Below are 17,925 nucleotides of genomic sequence, written 5' to 3' on the forward strand. Positions count from 1 at the left end.
GCCAAGCCACGCCCTCCTTCGCGGCGATTGGTCAAGCCTCGCCCTCATCCTCGCCAGGGGACGCCCCCTCTGACGGACACTGCGGGCAGCCAATGGAGTACCGCAGGGCCTTACACCCGGCCCTCCTCGCCCCCGCTGGAGGCGGGCGTAGGCGGGCCGTTGAGGGGTGGGGCGTGGAGCCTGGTAACCGTTGCCGGTAACAACGCCCCGCCCCATCGCGGCGGGCGGGCAGGCGGGAGGGCGCGCGAGGCGGGCGGGCGGCGGGAGCGGGAGGAGGAGCGGCCGCCGCCGCCACCGCCGCCGCCATAGAGACTGTAGCCGTGGAGACTGTTACTTACCAACGGGGACCAACACGCAGCAGCCGCTGCTGCCGCCGCGGGAGCCGCTGCCCGAACTCCCGGCCCGAACTCCAGGTGACCGATGCGACCGCCCCGGGCCCGGCCCGACCGGGGAGTGCGGGGGGCGGCGGGGATCCGGATCCGGGGGTCGGGAGGCAGGCGGCGCAGCCCTCGCGGTTCACCCCAAACGTCCGGGTTGGCGCGCCCGCGGGACCCGTCTCTTCACCCCAGTTCCGCAGGCGCGGCCGAGTTTGGGGTGGCTGGGAACGACCCCCCGACCTTTTACCCAAACTCGGGGGCAAGTGGGAACCCATCGCCTCACTTTTCAGAAAACTTCCTGAGTTGGGGGCCCCCCGAGATCCTTCTCTCACTCTTATCTCAAAATCCCCGAATTGGGTGTTCCCCGGGACCCCTCAAACTTTCATCTTCAAACTCCCTGAACTGGAGCTTCTGGGAACCTCTTCTTACTTTTTTCCCCCCAAATCTTTAAATTGGGGGCGCCCAGGGACCCCTCTCTCACTTTCTCTCAACTTCTTGAAACCATCTCAAACCCTTACCTCAAACTCCCAGAATTGGGGGCTCCTGGGAACCCTCCTCTTTTGCTCCCCAAATCTCTGAAATTGGGGTTTCCCGGGGCCCCACTCTCACTCCTAACCTCAGACTCCTGAATTGGGAGGGCCTGGAAGACTCGTTTTCACCTTTGCCCCAATTTCCTGGATTTGGGGTTTCTTGGGGACCGTCTCCCAGAATTGTGAGTTTGCGGGCTCCCCTGGAATCCTTTTCTTACTGTTTACCCAAAAGTCGTTGCTCTTGTCTTGGGAAGAACACCCCCCTCACTTTTCCGCCACAAACTCACTGAGAATCGAGAATGAGAATTGAGAATCGGACTTCCCGGGACCGGTTTCTCACCTCTTTACCAAAAATCCTCGTAGCCTGTAGTTAAGGCTATTCGGACACTCCACCCCTCCCTCCCATTGAACCCCACATTCCTGAGTTTGGGGGATCCTGGGTCTGTCAGTGCTTCCACCCCGCTGGAGAAGCCCCTTCGTACAGCTGCAGTTCCCCTATTTGGACTGATCTCCAAGCGAGAAGAGTTTCACCAGAAGTTTTTTTTTTTTTTAATGTATTAATTTATTTTGTTTAAAAAGCCTAACTTGTGGCCCAAAACTGCTCGGTGACATTTTCTCCTGAGATTGTGTGAGTGCGTGTATGCTTGTGAATTTAAACCGCACTCCTGAGCCCCCCTCCCCCCGAAGCGCACTCAGGCACACACACACACCGACACACGGGCACACACGCAGACACACACACACACACACACACACACGCACAGACCACAGACACATACACACCCCAAATACTCCATTCCTTTCCTGTCCTGAGAGAAGCCAGGGGCTCCCTCCCGATCGGTCCCAGTTGGCTGTTCTCACTGGTGCACTAGGAAAGTTAGGTTTCCCGATCCTAGTGGCTATTTCAAGGGCCCCTGGGGCCGAAGTGCCCCTGCCATTCCAGTGGAGGCGGGGGTGGTTCACTGTCCTAATTTTAACCTCCTGGTTGCCCTACAGGAATGAGGGAGGGAGTCCAGGTCTGCGTCCTGATAGACCTCCTGCCGGCTTCTTGGGTGTTTTCATTATGCAGCCCCCCAACATATTTGCTCGCACACACACACACACACACACACACACACAACCATTTTCTTGCTCTGCGCAATTAACCAGCAGTGCAGACTTTCCTGCTTTTCCCCTCCCAGTCAGCTTTATCTCTGCAAATCCAAAATATCAAACCTTATGCAAGACTCTGGATTTCAACTAAGATCCCCCAACGAAATAATTATGCTAATATAATGACCCAGCCGGCAACAACAAAACCTTTTTTTTTTCTTGCACATATTGTCAACATGTTTTTATTCTTTGGCTTCATGCTCTGAAACATTATTTGTGTACTTCTATAAAGACCCTTACCCTCCGCCCTGGGAGTATCAGCGCTGGCTATGTGTTCTTTTCCCCACTCAAGTTTAAAAATGTGAACCCACCCCTGAATAACCTTAGAGATGGCTTCTCACCTGCCCTTGCCAGAGAAGTGAGAGTGTATGGTGAGCGCCTCCGCCTCCCTCTCCCCTCCCCGCCCACCTCCCCTTCTCCCCACCCCCCAAAGAATCCAATTTCCTTAGTCACTGATCACTGCTAACTTCGCCAGCCAACCGGCTTGGTAAGCCAACGGGCTTGGTAAAGTATCGGAGGGGACTTGGTAGTTTTTAAAAAAAGATTTCCGATACATGATGGGCAAGCTAACTGCTTCTGTGATCCTGTGATATTTGGCTGATTTAGGCCGGAATGAGTTCAGAAACAGTTTGCTTCTTCAGTAAAAGCAAAACTGAATTATTTAGCCTTTGGGTACATTCCTCTTTTGTGCCAGATAAATTGCCCAGACACTCCAAAGGGGCATCTGGGAGCAGGGGGACAGAGTTATTAATTACACCAAGCAACAGAACGAGTTCTTTGAAATTCTGTTGATATTTGCATTCTGGGTGAAGGACATATCATTACTTTTTTTTTTTTTTTAAGATTTTATTTATTTATTTGAGAGAGAGGGTGCTCCCGTGCACAAGCAAGGGAGGGTGGAGGGAGAGGGAGAAGCAGACTCCCCGCTGAGTGGGGAGCCCGACATGGGGCTTGATCCCAGGACCCTGAGATCATACCTGAGCTGAAGGCAGCTGCTTAACTGACTGAGCCACCCAGGTGCCCTGGGACATACGTGACGTTAATATTCATCTTTTAACCATGTTTATCACCAAAGCACGGCTGGGACAGAGCCATTCACCAGAAATGAAGATGCTGGGAAATTGTTTACCTGGATCTCATTCCTTTGAGCTAATTTGTAGTTTCAGATTCGAGTTAAAATTAATTCATATTCGTCAATATTTAATTAATTGGACTTCAGTTAATATTATAATTGAGTCAAAATTTTGAATGTACCAGTGGGATTTTTATAGGTCCTTGTGGTGGTTGTGCTCGTAAAATTGCAGGGCCAGTAGGAGCCATGTCTTATCATAATATATTTGACTCTTTTTAATTAACTGCGAGGTGACCACTTATTTAAATAATGTGCCCCCTCCCCCAACACCTACTTATTTGTAAAATGTGAACTATTTAGAAGGCAAGGAAAGTTCACAGAGAAATCATCTTGCTAGTTGGGACCCTCGCCAAACTTGGGGGCAGGAAGGTCTAAGTCCTGATCCAGTAGCTGAAACCAGGGGTTTCAGATGCACCCAGCAAACACATCCATATTTCCGCACCAGGCTGTATGAGTATCCCCACCAAATGGGTAAATAAAGACCAGAAACAGCCTCAAGCCAGTTCAGGTCAGATTTTGTCTGTGTCACATTTACAAAAAAAATTTCCAGTTTTCAGAGCTTTTTGGATATCAACATTGTTAATAAGGGATTGTGGACTTACGTATTTAAAAGGGCCTTTTGACTCCCTTTCTGTTATTTAAAGCATGAGTAGCTCCGTCACAAGCCAAGTTCTCTAGACATGTGCCTGGCACAGAGGGTGTGCTTAATTTGCTGAATGAGTGAATGAATGGAATATGCATTGGGAATTAGAGAGGAAACTAAAAACCTCCTACGTGCTTCTCGGAGACCGCAAGAGCAGCAAAGGAATTCTTACGGGGGAGAAAAAAGAAGAGAAGGAAGACCCAGACTCCTCCTTGAAGAGAGGAAGACCCAGAATCAAGGGTGTGTGGGATAAGGAGTAGGTGATGGAGGATGGGGAGAAGAGCCAGGGACAGAGCCTGATGGGTCTGGGGATCATTCGGGTTCGGGAAGCGTGGCCTGCCTAAGAGAACGAGTAAGGTCTTTCTAGCAGAGAGGTCTGTCTGGCTACTCGCTGGACGCATCCAGGTGCATTCTGACAGGCAACCTAAACAAGATGGCCAAACCGAGTTCCCCGTGGGCCCCACAATCTGCTCCTCCTGGCCCAGCACCCCCTTCGTGAGCATGAGCTGGCTTCTGGTTGATCGGGCCAGAACTTTGGAGTTGGCCTCTTTCTCGCCAGCCGTCAGCAAATGCTCCCAACTCCACCCCACCCGTGGAGACCTAGATCTGACCATGCTTCACCACCTGCACTGCCAGCCCCTGCTCCAGGCCGCCGGCGCCTCCTACCCGGATCATCCCAGCCTGTTTGTTAACCTGGCAGGGGTGGGGGTGGGGGGCATATTACTTTCTGTTGTGTTTCCCTCAGCTCAGAACCCTCCCACGACCCCCATCTCACCTGGAGCAAAGGCCAAAGTCTCTTCCCACCTGGGCCTCTCCACCGCAATTCTCTTTGGCCTCATCTCTGACACCGATCTCGTTCCTCACTCCACTTCAACCCTGCAGGCCTCTTGGGAGTTCCTCAAGCCTTCTGCCTAGAAAGCTCTTCACCCAAGTAATGGGGGGACTGCTCCCGCCCTGTCTTCAGGCCTTTTCTCAAATGTCACCTTCCCGGGCCACCCACTCAAAAGGGACACACACTTAGCCTCCTTCTCCTCTGTCTCTTTCCTTAGCATTTGTCACTCATGTGCAGACATAATGACATAATGCACATTTATTTTATTACCACCATCCGGCCCCTCATTAGAAGGTCAGCTCCTTAAGGGGAGGAAGCTCTGTGTGTTTTATTAACTTCTCTTTCCTCCGGGCTGAGCACAATTCTGGCGCTGAGTAGGCAATCAATATTTGTTAAAGGAATAAATAAACAGTTTCCTGCCCACCTATGAGGGAGGCCCATCTAGAAATGGGGAGTCGCTCCTTACCTGCCATATGTCGCCGCCCATGGGTCTTGGAACAGCTTGGGTTGGACAAGAAAGGGCTTGCTCGAGGTGTCTCTGCTGCTTGGCTCCGGGGGCTCCAGGTAAGGTGTGGCATCCGTGAACTACGTGATCAGACCGGGGTGGCTGCTGTCTTAGAAATACCATTTATCATGGTGTAGCACCGGGCCTGGCCCAGAGTCGGTGCTCCACGGGAACCGACTGTTTACTCTTCTATCACCATTGTTACTATTCGGGAGCCAACGAGCAGTAGCGGCCTGGGTTTCGTGTTCTTGCTTGGGTTTTCCACCCCGTGCAAGCGCCAAGGGGGCATTCGGGAACTGTGTTTTGCTTGATGGAGCGCATGAGCCTCCACTGTCTGTCTCAGGCGGGGGCCATGTCCTTCCGTGAGTGTAGACATTCCCTGGGACGAAGATACCGTTCTGCAAGCATAGGCGCTAGGCAAAAACACCACCAATGAAGGCAAGTGGCTGGAAGCAACCCCCCTCCCCCAGGCCCCGTGCTGGTTGCGGCCGAGGCCTGTCTGCACCCAGTCCCCCCACATCACCCTCTCCGGTGGGCTCTGGCAAGTGGCCAGCTCTGCCAGCAGAACCGAACTCAAGAACACTTGGAACTGGTTTCCCTTCTCTGCTCTCGCTGGCTCATGGGTGCCATCCTGGTCGGAGTCTGGAAACCGGCCACTCAGAGGTGAGACCCAGCCCACTCTTCATGCCAGGACTCGAGTCAGGCCCTCAGGAGCTGACAGGCTGGCCCAGCTCCTGGCTGAGCTTCCCTTCGCTCTCCCCGAAACGCATTCCTGCCTTATGATACACAGGTTTTGTGCGTTTGAAAACCCTGCTGTATGCCTGGCAGCACCTTTTTCTTATTTTCAATTTTCTTGAATCCGATGACTTTCTGAGAAATAGAGTTGACTTCCCAAACCTGTAGGTGGTACATACAGCAAGGGGGGATCGGACGCTGTGAGTCAGACTACACCTGCCGTAGTCCGTGTTTAAAAAATGGGGGGAATCATATAACCGTTAAAAATACATCGTATGTTATTGAAGGCCTGGTACAGTGATTATTTTCACTTACTCTGTAAGGCAGCCCAGACATGCCATAGGCAGTAAGCCTGTAAGACTAGGGTCTCTGTGGTTATTTTGAGTGTGTGCATGTGAGTAAGAGCTAGGCCACTGGGCCAGGGTTGCCCTTCAGGAGGTGACAGTTGAGTTGAGACTGAAAGGAGAAGGAGGAGCAGCCGTGTGGAGGTCAGAGGAAAGAGCCTCCCAGGCATGGGGTGGAGGTCAGGTGCAAAGGCCCTGTGGCTGGAGGACACAGCTGGGCCTGGTCAAGGCAGAGAAAGGCAACCATGAGACTGATGGCGGGTGAGCAAAAGGAGGAAGGCAGAGGCCTTCTAGACCTCTGACATCTGTTCAGTCATTCACTCATTCATTCTTTGGAGTCAAGCACTAGCCTCTGAGTATACAAAGACCAAAAGCAACTAGGAGAAGGAGACAGTCTCAAAAGTGGTTGTGCTAGACGTCCCTGTGGGGCAGGCGGTTGGGTGGGGACCCTGGTGGCATGGCTGTGTTTTCAGGAACCTGCAAACACCTCCTGCCAGCGGTGGACAGGGTACAAGGGAGATGAGGTGAGAGAGAAGAGCAGGTGTCAGCAAACTCTGGCCCTCAGGTCCGTTCCAGCCTGCGGCCTGTTTCCGTGGGTAAAGCTGTATCGGAACTCGGCTGTGCTCGTTCACGTACATACCACTTCTGGCTGCTCTGCAGAGCCGAGTAGTCATGGCAGCAGCAAGAGGTGACCAGCAAAACCTAAAATGTTTACGCTCTGGGCCTTTATAGGAACAGTGTGCTGAGCCCTGGCTGGACGAGTGGGGCTTGTGTCTGGTGCTGGACTGAGACAGTGGGAAAGTGGCTTTGTGACTGGGCATGATTTTGGAGGGTGCGTCAGAGGGCTTGGAGTCTGGAGTCATAGTCCAGGTGAAGGGCGACAGGGGCCTGCCTGACAGCACAGGCCAGGGGGCGCTGGGGAAGACAGAACAGCCCGGTTCTCAGGGGCTTGGGGACTTAGTCCGGGCCAGGGGGCGGGGAGGGCGAGTCCCAGGTGTCTGACACTGGGGAGCCGGTGCAGTGTGTCACTGTGGTGAGTCAGGGACCACGGGAGAAGCTGGTGTCGGGCAGGGGAAGTAATGAGTTCAGTCATGGGCTTGGCCGGCTTGAGGTGTCTGTGGGACATCCGGGTGGGGACGGCTTTCCAGTAGGCAACTGGGTTGCAGGGTCTGGAGCTGACCAGGCTGGTCCCGGCTAGGGGTTAGCATCTAGGAGCCGTCAGCATACAGATGGTCCTTTCAGTCACGCAGTTGGAGGAGACCATCCAAGGAGAGGGTGTAGAGTGAAAACAGAAGCAGGAACCAACGAGGAGTCAGCAGAGGAAAGTGGTTTTTTGTAAATTGTGGCAAAATACATGTGACGGGCAATTTGCCGTTTACCCGTTGTTAGTGTGCAATTCCGCGGTATTGAGGGCATTCGCGATGGCACGTGGCCATCCCCACTAGTTCGAAAACTCCTTCGTCACCCCAAATAGAAGCTCTGGTCCCAGTAGCAGAAATTCCCGGTTCCCTCTCCACCCTCCTAGGCCCCTGGTAATCTTTCATTTACTTTCCGTCCCTCTGAATTTACCTCTTCTAGATGTTTCGCGGAAGTAGAAGCATAGAACTTGGGTCCTTTTGTGTCTGGCTTTTCTCGCGGCGCACAATGCCCTCTAGGTTCATCTGCGTTGCAGCGTGTGCCAGAATGGCTTTCTTCTTTATGGCTGAATGATATTCCAGGCTGTGGATGGGCCACACTGCGTCCACCCACTCGTCAGCAGGCACGTGGATTGTTGCCACCATTGGCTACGGTGACAAATGCCAGACAGAGGAGATTCTGAAGGGATTCCGAGACGCAAGGGGGAGCGAGGCAAGGACCGAGCCCCAGGGAGAGCGAGGCCCATAGAGACCAGGAAGATGAGATGAGGACAGCCCGTGGAAAGAAAGGAGGAAAGAAAGGAAAAGGGCCAGTCCCCACCAAGACAGAAGGCCCAGCTCACGAGCGCCTGTCTCCCCCGCCCACTGTTGAAATCACGCTAGTGATAGTCCGCTCCTAGAGTTGCAGTCACACCTCATTATGCTTACATTTTTACAGTGCTAACTGCTTATCTTTTAGAAACAGTGCCATGTTTCCAGGATACGTTTCTGTCCAAAAGGTGATCCGTGGGGTAAGGCCTCGGGAGCAGCGGCCCCCAGCATGAGCTGCCCCCAGATGGGTGCTCGTGCTCCACCCCAGCCGGGAGAACCCAAGGAAAGGGCCGGGCAGTGCTTTCCCACCCCTCCCGTCCTCAGAACACACATGGATGTAGCCTGCTTTGAGAAAAAATTGATTTGGAACCCCAGACTCACGGAAAATAGCCTAAAGTATGTGCTTCTGATTTTTAAAAGAATTTTTCATGTTCTAGAAGAATTCACCTTCGTGGGGACTTCTGTATGTGAATTGCTCTCTGGCGGTCTCTGTCCATTTGGCAAATAGGTGTGGGCCCCCAAAAGCCAGCATCTGAGGAGCTCGTGCTCGGTCGAGTACTTAAGTGTGTTCATGTAGCCTCATGGGCGAAGTTAAGACAGTTGAAGATGCTACGGAAATTTGAGGTGGTCAGTGGCCGTTGGCAGCTGAGCTGCCGTTGAAGCATGAAGGGGAGATCTTTCAGGAGCTTCTCTGTTGTGTGAATCATGGCCTGGTTGTACTGGCAGCTCTTAAAATGCCCCACAGGAGTACATAGAAAGTATTTCTGGAAGCCCCATGTGACTCGATTCCTTGCCGGTCTTACTTCACACCTGGGCGTGCATCTATCCGCCGGATGGTGCCCTTTGGGGACACTGGGGGGGGGGCAAAACAAAAGCAAAGGTCCCTCGATTGGCGGTGATTTAACGTAACAGACTCCAGGATGGGGGGTTAGAGGCGCCGCAGGGCAGCGACATGGTGACCCCACCTACCCTCCCTCCTGTGCCCCTCGGCCGGCAGGCTCCCACTGGTGGTCTGCACAAGCCTAGCGTCTGTCCTCATTCTAGCTGAAAGGGTGACCGGAGTCCTCGTCCCTCCCCTTGCTGTGGGCAGGCCCACCGTCCACCCGCAGCTCTGAAAGCAGTATTGCTTCAGGGCCGAGGAGCAAGGAGCACGCTCCGCCGTCACCTCCTGTCCATGCGCAGAGCTGGGCTCCCTGGCCGCCGATTCTCCCAGCCTGGTCTCCCTCCCACCCACCTTGCCTCAGCCCTTCTGGGCCGCGTGGGAGGGTTGCATGAGCCTGTTCTGCTCCCAAAGGCCAAACCCCCAGGCCTTCTCTGTAACCACCTGGTGTTCAGCTTAGCGTTCAAGGCCGTTTCCGGCCTCAGCTCCCTTGCATCGCTTCATCTTTCAGTCCTCGGAATGGACTCGCCAAGCCTTAACACAGGTCTCACGCTTTTGCCTGCCCTGTCTCTGAACTGTCGTTTCTACCGATGAAAATCTTTTCTAACAGGACTCTTCTCCGGGGCTGTCTTACCAGGGAAGGCTGAGACCTGACGTAGCGAGCCGAGTGGGCAAGTGTTAAGACCAGGTTTCTCCAGTCTCACCGCTGTTGCCTTTGCACATTGCAGGATGCTGAGCCTGATGGCAGCGCCTACCCCTTACCCCCAAGTCGTGATAGCAGCTGTGTCTTCAGGCGTGTCCGAATGTCCTCTGCGAAGGCAGAGTTACCCCCTAGTTGGGGACCATGGGATTCATCGGCCAGAAGTGGCATGAGTGCTGAATTGCCACAGCCCAGGGCTCCTTGGACATGTAGTAGTGATTTATGGAATGTTCTCGATCGTGAGCTCCTGGAGGACAGGGGCAGCGGTGCCTGCCACACTTCCCACGGGGCTTCACATTTACTGCGTGAGTGACTCAGATGCCGGAGCCCCGAGTTTTCTTCTGAGAGTGAGGCCCACATCAAGTAATGGCAGCCTTTGGTTTTAGCAAAAAGCAAACATCATGAAACCCTTGCCTGAGATCTGATAGCCTTAAAAATGCCATGTTTTGATTCAGCTGAGATTAACATTCCAGTCCTTTCGACATGTAGCTTTCCTTTACCAAATCCCCAAAGAAATCTTAATCGAAGGCCCTTACCATTCACTGACTCCCCTTTTTGCTCAGCTAAAATTGCAAGTCACATTCTTTTCCGAAAGTGCAGGGGTCTTATTGGGGAATGGAGCCTTAGAACCCAACCATGGCTGGGTCCCCTTGCCAGGAGCTGTGTACACAGTGGAGAATATTAAATGCCTCGTTCTGCGTCTAAGCCAATTGTAGCATCTTGATTGATACCTGTTGTGCTTTGGAACTTTTCAAAGATTTCGCTTTGTTAAAAAGTTGATTTGAAACAAATCTGGTCATCATGCCTGCCAGAATTGTTTCATCCCCAAAAGGTGGCACTCGCATTTTGTGCAGGTTGAAAAGCCTGCCCTGCTGTGCTGGAGGAAGCAGTTACTGGGGATCAATAGAGTTGCATAAAGCTGGCTCACTTTGTAGGTAAATACTTCTAACCCTGGCTCGCTTCCTAAAAGATCCATTTCGCCAGCGCTGTTCCCCCGTTCAGGAGCTGTTCCCATCAGGAGGCGCTGGTTCAAGGTCATGGTTCAAGGTCATGGCCCCTGGTGGCAGTGGCAGCGGTGGTGGCTGCAGTGGTGGGTGTGTAGGGGGTGAATGTGGAGGGAGGCTCATCTGGCTGAAGGCACCCCCCCTCCCGTGGCCCCTTTTCCCTTTTCTCTTTGAAAGTGTAAACATGAGCGAAGTACCCACTGCACTGCCCAGGCTGGGGAGACCCTCCCACTTCTGAAGTTTCTGCCACGGAGCTCCAGATTCTAGTTAGATCGTCATGTTTCTTGTTGGGAAGAGAAGTAACTGTTAACGCTGGTCAAAACAGATCCAGTTCACAGGCTGAGATGCACTTCACGTTGAGAACAAGGTCCCCTGTGTTGTTTGCCGGTAGAGACCCTCAGATAACTAACTGTACGTTCACTTGTCCTGTCCCAAAGCTCTTAGCTAAAATGACACATGCCATCCTTTAACATGCCATTCACCTCCTCAGAGCCGTGCCAGGCCTTCCAGGGCTTTAAGGGTTCTTGTCCGAGGGAGCTGGAGACATTTGGACATGGGACGTATTTTTATGCGGCCATTGTTCGTGTGCTCCTGTGACACCTGCTTCCGTGGATCTCGAGAGTTTCAAGCGGAGGGCCTGTCTTCTGCAGCCGGGGGGTGGGGGGAAGGGGCCCGGCAGCCCGGCACCCCTGACAAATCCTGGTGCTTCAGACCAAGGAAGGAGGGTTTTTCGAGAAAGGCAGAGGGTGGCGGATGGGGCAGGGAAGAAAAAGCAGCTCCCCGGAGGGGACAGCCAAACTTTAGAAGTCGTAACTGTTAGATCCCAAGGTTATGTTTTAAAAATAAAGGGTTGCCACGGCCTCACACCCTGACCACCTACCATATGCTTGGCATTTTACACACGTTCCTCCTAACCCTGGCACGGCCCCAGCAGGGTCAATAGGATCACCAGGCCTGGACAAAGGTAGAAACGCTTCCCAGTCCCTTTGGGGGTGGATAGCGGAGAAATCCTTCCTCCTGCTAAACCCAGCTCCGCTTCCCTTTCAGCTGCAGTGTGAGCTCAGTCGAGCTCAGTCGAGACTCCTCTTCTTTGTAGCTTTAGAGATGGTTGCACCCAGGGCCGGCGAGGACCGCCGGGCTACGAGTGAAGGAGGCACAATTATCCTGGTACCATCATCTCAGTGGTCAGCTTTGAAGGCCGGGGTCCGCCTGCCTTTTCCCCCTCTCTGGCACCCCACTAACCACTGCCCGCATGTCTCATTTGGATCAAGTCCCCCCCATTGCTGCTCGTGCTGTTCTTGTTTAGATCCTCTGGGGGAGCTTCCGACCCCTGCCCTTGGGAGGGGGGTGGCACAGCCCCACTGTTCCGCCTTCTCCTTCCGAACCTCTGATGCTCCACTGCCCTCAGCAGTGGCCTGAAGCTGTTGCTGCTGCTGGTGGGGGTGCTGGGGTGACGCATGACGTCTCTGTGGGACACCATGGAATTATCAGTGTATTAAATTAAATGACGGGCACTCGCAATGTTTTTATTAAATAAAACGTGATTAGATTATAAAATAGGAGAGTGGCATACGGTAGCCACCAGCAGCACATGTCCTTTAAAACTTCTGCCGTCAAACCTGGCACAACAGGCTGACTCAGGGTTTCCCAATAATGCGGTACTCGTAGAGTTTGTTGTGTTGTTTACTGCTGGTCACTAGCAGATAAGAGGAAACCCGTACCAAGGGCTTAAGAAATATTTGTAGGGCAAATTGTCTTTAATTGGAGAAATATACCCATTACATATTTTTCTGCAAATCAGCACAAGTGCTGTTACTTTACTTGAGCAGAGAAAGCTGGCAGAATCTTTTAGTATTCCAAGAAAGTGGGGCGGAGGGAGGTTCAGCAAACATTCTCCATAAAGGACCAAATAGTAAATATTTTAGGCTTTGTGGGCCAACAAGGTGTCTATTTACAACTACTCACACCGGTGTCAACTACAAGTAAATGAATGGGTGTGGCCACGTGCCAATAAAACTTTATTTACAGGCACTGAAATGTGAATTTCATATAATTTTCATGTGTCACAAAATATTTTTACTCTGATTTTTTTTTTATAGACATTTACGAATATAAAGACCATTCTTAGCTTATGGGCCATGCGGCACCAGGCGCTGGACTGGGCGGGACTTAGCTGGGGCGTGGGCCATGGTTTGCTGACCTCTGCCCTGTGGGATGCAGTCCAGGAGCTCCACCCGACATTCCCAGCCTTTCTCTGGGTGGCGCAGCCTGTTTTCCCCAGGAGTCCCCAGCCAGTGCCCTCTGCTCTAACCAGCTTGGTGTCTTTGCCCTTCTGCCACGGCACACGCCCTCTGTGCCCAGCTCCTGCTCTTGAACTAGTCCCTCCTCCCCGTTTGCCCCACCCCACCGCTGCCGGGGTAGGTCCTGCCCCTCCCATAGGGTCCGGGATGGGACATTTCCAGATTCCTGCCCCATGTTTATGGTGCCATGTCCCACCTGGAGTCTGTACCTGTCACCTTTGCCACATAGCAGTTACTCATGTGGCTCCTTTTCTCTCCTGAAGTGAAAGGATAGAGACCATGTCTTGCTGTCTCTGTGGGACACCAAATAGAGGAATTACTTGTTGAACTGACCCGAGTTCTTACCAGGTGGAAATCTTACCAGGCTCTAACAATCATCTTGTGTACTTTCTAGGAGAATAGGGCTTCATAAGATATTTGTGAATTCACAGTTTGGTAATTTATTCTAGGAGCGTTCTAGATCACAGTTGTCCAATAGAAACATAATGCGAGCTGCATGTGTAATTTAAAATCTTCCTGTAGCCACAGTTAAAAAGTAGGAACAGGTGAAGTTAATTTGAATAATGTATTTTATTTAATCCAATATATCCAACAAAATATTGTTATTTTAACATGGGATCTACGGGAACACATTTTTTTTTTTAAAGATTTTATTTATTTGTTTGACAGAGAGAGACAGCCAGCGAGAGAGGGAACACAAGCAGGGGGAGTGGGAGAGGAAGAAGCAGGCTCCTAGCGGAGGAGCCTGATGTGGGGCTCGATCCCAGAACACTGGGATCACGCCCCGAGCCGAAGGCAGACGCTTAACGACTGCGCCACCCAGGCGCCCCTTCGGGAACACATTTTTACTGGGACGTTTCGCAGTCTTGCACGCCAAGTCTTTGAAAAGCAGTGTCTGTGTTGCACTCACAGCACATCTCAGTTTGGACGAGCCGCATGTCAGGTGCACAGTAGCCACAGACGGCCTGAGGTGTCCAAACGAAGACAGATCCACAACGCTTGGGTCATCACTGTTCTTCTAAAAGGTGACCGCTGTTTAAGCTACAGACCGGCGCTCAGATCCTTCCCAGCTCCCGCGGTCTTAGGTCACTCCCAAGCTGTGAGCACAGGCCCACCTGACTCCAGGGTTTTCCATTTTGTAAAGTGGTTGTGGTTGGGCTTTGCACGTGGGTGTCCCCTCCGGGCCACTGAGCGGTTTGACCCCAGACCCTTTCAGGACTTTGGGATCCTTCTGGGCAGTCCCCAATAAGTCTTTCCTTCCTCTTTTACGTCAGGGAAATCTTTTCATTGTAAAGCCTCCAAAGAGTACCCAAAAGTGTAAAGGAAAAAAAGAGCCCCTGGCTTCCTTCTTCTCTCTTCCTCTGCCCCTCCCACCACTAATACAGTTCGGTATGGATTCTTTTAGATATTTTGTATGCACATAAAACGTGCATGCTGACGCTTTATTATTTTTTAATTGAGGTGTAATTCATATGCCGTAAAACTCCCCCTTTTATAGTACATAGTTTAGTGGTTTTTAGTATATTCACGAGGTTATAGAATCATTACCACTGTCTAGTTCCAGAACATTCCATCACCCCAAAAGGAAATCCTGTCCCCATTAGCAGTCCTCTCCCACCCCTCCCCCGCCCCTGGCACCCACAAGCCCCCTTGCCATCCATGGATGAACCTGCCTGTTCTGGACATTTCGCACACATGGAATCACACCCTGTGTGGCCTTCTGTGTCTGGTTCCCTCCCTGAGCGTCGTGTGTTTAGGGTCCCTCCACAGGGCTGTGAGTGTTGGCACCTTGCTCCTTTTATAGCTAATATTTTTTCTTTTTAGAAAAAAAGGATCACGTTATGCCCACTTTTCTGCACCTTCTCTCTCATCTAATACTTAGTCTGTATCTTTCCTTATCATTGTGTGTGTCGGCTCCATTCCTTCTCCTAACTGCGTGAGATCCCGCTGTACCGCTGTGCCCCGAGGTGCTTAATTAGCGCCATATCAAGGGCATTGGGTTTATCCTTCTGCACTTTACCAACAATGCTGCAGTAAACATCCTTGTCCAGTGCATTTGTGCACATGTGTGGGATGTTTGCAAATTCCCGGAAGGCGAATTGCTGGGTGGAAGGGACTTCCTTCCCTTTGCATTAGGTTTCTTTCACTCACGTTCATGCGCCAACCCTGCAGGGACGGTGACTTTGCATGTGTCCTTGCCTGCACAACACTGTCCCCGACATGTCCTCTGCACCACCTCCTCCCGCTCCCACCCACACCGTGGGCGCCTCAACCAGATGCCTGTCCTTTCCCCTCAACTCCCCGTCCCATCCGGAGAATAGCGGGCCACAGAACTTTGGGCAATCCGGTGAAAACGTGTGCCCCCCACCCCCAGAATATGCACAGTGAGCATATCCATCGTATTCAGTCTGCCATTTTGGAGGTCCTCAGACCCCTGTCACCTCTCTCCGGGCCAGCCCCTTCCTAAACTTGTTCCCCGTCAATTCCGCTCTGCCCAGTTCCCAGCCCACAGGTGGCTGACTCAGCCCCAGTCTGTCACCGTGAGCTGCACCCGTGCCCGCATGTGCCTCTGGGGGAGGCCCAGCCACCCGGCCGGTTTGTGCCCACACAAGTTCACGATTATTGCCCTGCCTCTGAGCTGAGTCTCCCACAGCAATGGCATTTTCCCGCCCCTTGGAGTTCCCTGCTGACACACCGTTCCAACGAGAAATCCAGTGCCCTAATCACAGAGAAGGTTATCCATCCTTCACCTGAGCTTTCCTTCCACTTTAAATGCAATGGGTCATATTTTCCTTCCTTCCTTCCTTCCTTCCTTCCTTCCTTCCTTCCTTCCTTCCTTCCGTCCTTCCTTCCTTCCTTCCTTCCTTCCTTATTTTTTAAGTAGGCTTCACACCCAGCATGGAGTCCAGTGCGGGGCTTGAACTCACGACCCTGAGATCAAGACCTGAGCCGAGGCCAAGAGTCGGATACTTAACCGACTGAGACACCCAGGTGTCTCATCCTTTTAACATCCTTTGAGATTTCTGAGACACTAACCTGATCTGGTTTGTCTCTCTTCATGCTTGGCGTGTGTAGAATCTTCTAGAAACTACCCACCCTTTCTCCAGTGGTAATATTCACTTAGGGCTTGGCCAGAAAGTCTGTAATTCTCTCAACTCCAAAACTGGGCCCTGTTCTCACTTCGAGTCCTAGTGGCGAAGCATCTGTGTCCAGCTGCCCATTTCTCCCTCGTGCCCCTCCATTGGTTCATGCCACCCGTCTAACCAAATGTTTCGGCATTTCTAAAACAGACTTCCTTACCCCTTTGGCTCCCTGTCACTGGAGCTTTCCAGATAGAAAGTCTCTTAGGGAATGTGTGCAAGAGGTGTTTTGCTTGTTAACAAGGTTTGTTTCTGAAAAATTTAATAAAGATTTTGACCTGGGGCACCTGGCTGGCTCAGTGTTGATCTTGGGGTCATGAGTTCAAGCCCCACATTGGGTGTAGACATTACTTAAAAATCAAATCTTTCACCCCTCCCCCAAAAAAAGGATTTTCCTGACTTTCTTCTTGTTTTGAGCTGTATCATGTTTCATTTCTTCTAAAGTAAAGAACATAGGGACAGTTTTAGTTCATATATCATCTGTTTTTCATCTTGTCTGGCATTTGCCAACATATTTGCTGTGTCACCTTTCCTCAAAATTGAGATAAAATTCACATGACATAAAATTGACCTTTCTTGGGGGGCACGTGGTGGCTCAGTCGGTTAAGTGTCTGACTCCTGATTTCAGTTCAGGTCATGATCTAGGAGTGGTGAGATCGAGCCCCTCATTCAGGCTCTGCGCTCAGCGGGGAGTCTGCTTGAGATTCTCTCTCTCTGTCTGTCCCTCTGCTCCTCGCCCCAGCTTGTGCATGCGCTCTCTCTCTAAAATAAATAAATAAATCTATTTAAAAATTGACCTTTTTAAAGGACAATTCAGTGGTTTTTAGGATATCTGAAATGTTACACAACCGTCTTCACACCACCATCTAATTCTAGAACATTTCCATGACCCCCAAAGAAACCCCATTCTGTTAAGCAGACTCCCGCACATACCGTGACACCCACGAACCCCCTTCCCATCCATGGATGAGCCTGTTCTGGATGTGGCACACACGTGGACTCACACACGCCTTCTGTGTCGGGTTCCTTCCCTGAGTGTTGTGGGCTCAGGGTCCGTCCCCGGGGCAGTGCGTGTCGGGGCCTCGCTCCTGTTCACGGCTGAATAATATTCCAGAGTATGGATTGGCCACAGTCATCTGTTGGTGGACATTTGGGTTGCTTCTCCTTTCTGGCTGTTACAAGTAATGCTGTTGTGAACATGTGTGGACAAGCTTTTTGTGTTTCTCTTGGGTAGATGATACTCAGGAGTGGAGTTGCTGCGTCATATGGTCACTCCGTATTCAACTTCTTGAGGAAGTGCCAAGTGTTTTCCACGGCGCTGCACCATTTTCCATTCCCACCAGCCACATAGGCAGGCTCCAGTTCCTCGTCACCCACACCTGTCACTTTCCCTTGTTTTTATTAGAGCCAACCTAGTAGGGGTGTGGTGGCACTTGTTGTGCTTTTTACTTTCATTTTCCAAATGACTAATGGTGTTGAGCATCTTTTCATGTGCTCACTGGCCATTTATCTATTCAGAGGTGCCATCTCTCACAGCGTTCTCACATCCACACGTTTCTCTTCTCTGTGAAGTGCCCAAAGACCCTGAATCATGGAGGGGCAGGGCACACGTCCGAACTACAGCAGGCAGCGGAGGGGAGGCGGGGTCAGAATGGACAGGACATGAGGGCTGTCCTCTCGTGCACGCCTGCGACACCGCTCCAGC

General features: G+C 51.9%; 1 protein-coding gene across 2 annotated transcripts in view; it reads left to right on the top strand.

Annotated features, from left to right (window-relative positions):
- The first annotated feature begins 230 nt into the window (after window positions 1-230).
- RFX2 (regulatory factor X2) overlaps window positions 231-17,925 on the top strand; it is a 94,452-nt gene continuing 76,757 nt past the window's right edge. For both annotated transcript variants that reach the window (XM_045776699.2, XM_045776701.2), the window contains exon 1: window positions 231-413. The gene's annotated coding sequence lies outside the window, so the exon portion shown is untranslated. The remainder of the gene's footprint in view (window positions 414-17,925) is intronic.

This window comes from Ursus americanus, chromosome 14 (assembly GCF_024610735.1).
Source record: "Ursus americanus isolate L20-20 chromosome 14, mUrsAme1.1.p, whole genome shotgun sequence".
Classification (NCBI taxonomy): domain Eukaryota; kingdom Metazoa; phylum Chordata; class Mammalia; order Carnivora; family Ursidae; genus Ursus; species Ursus americanus.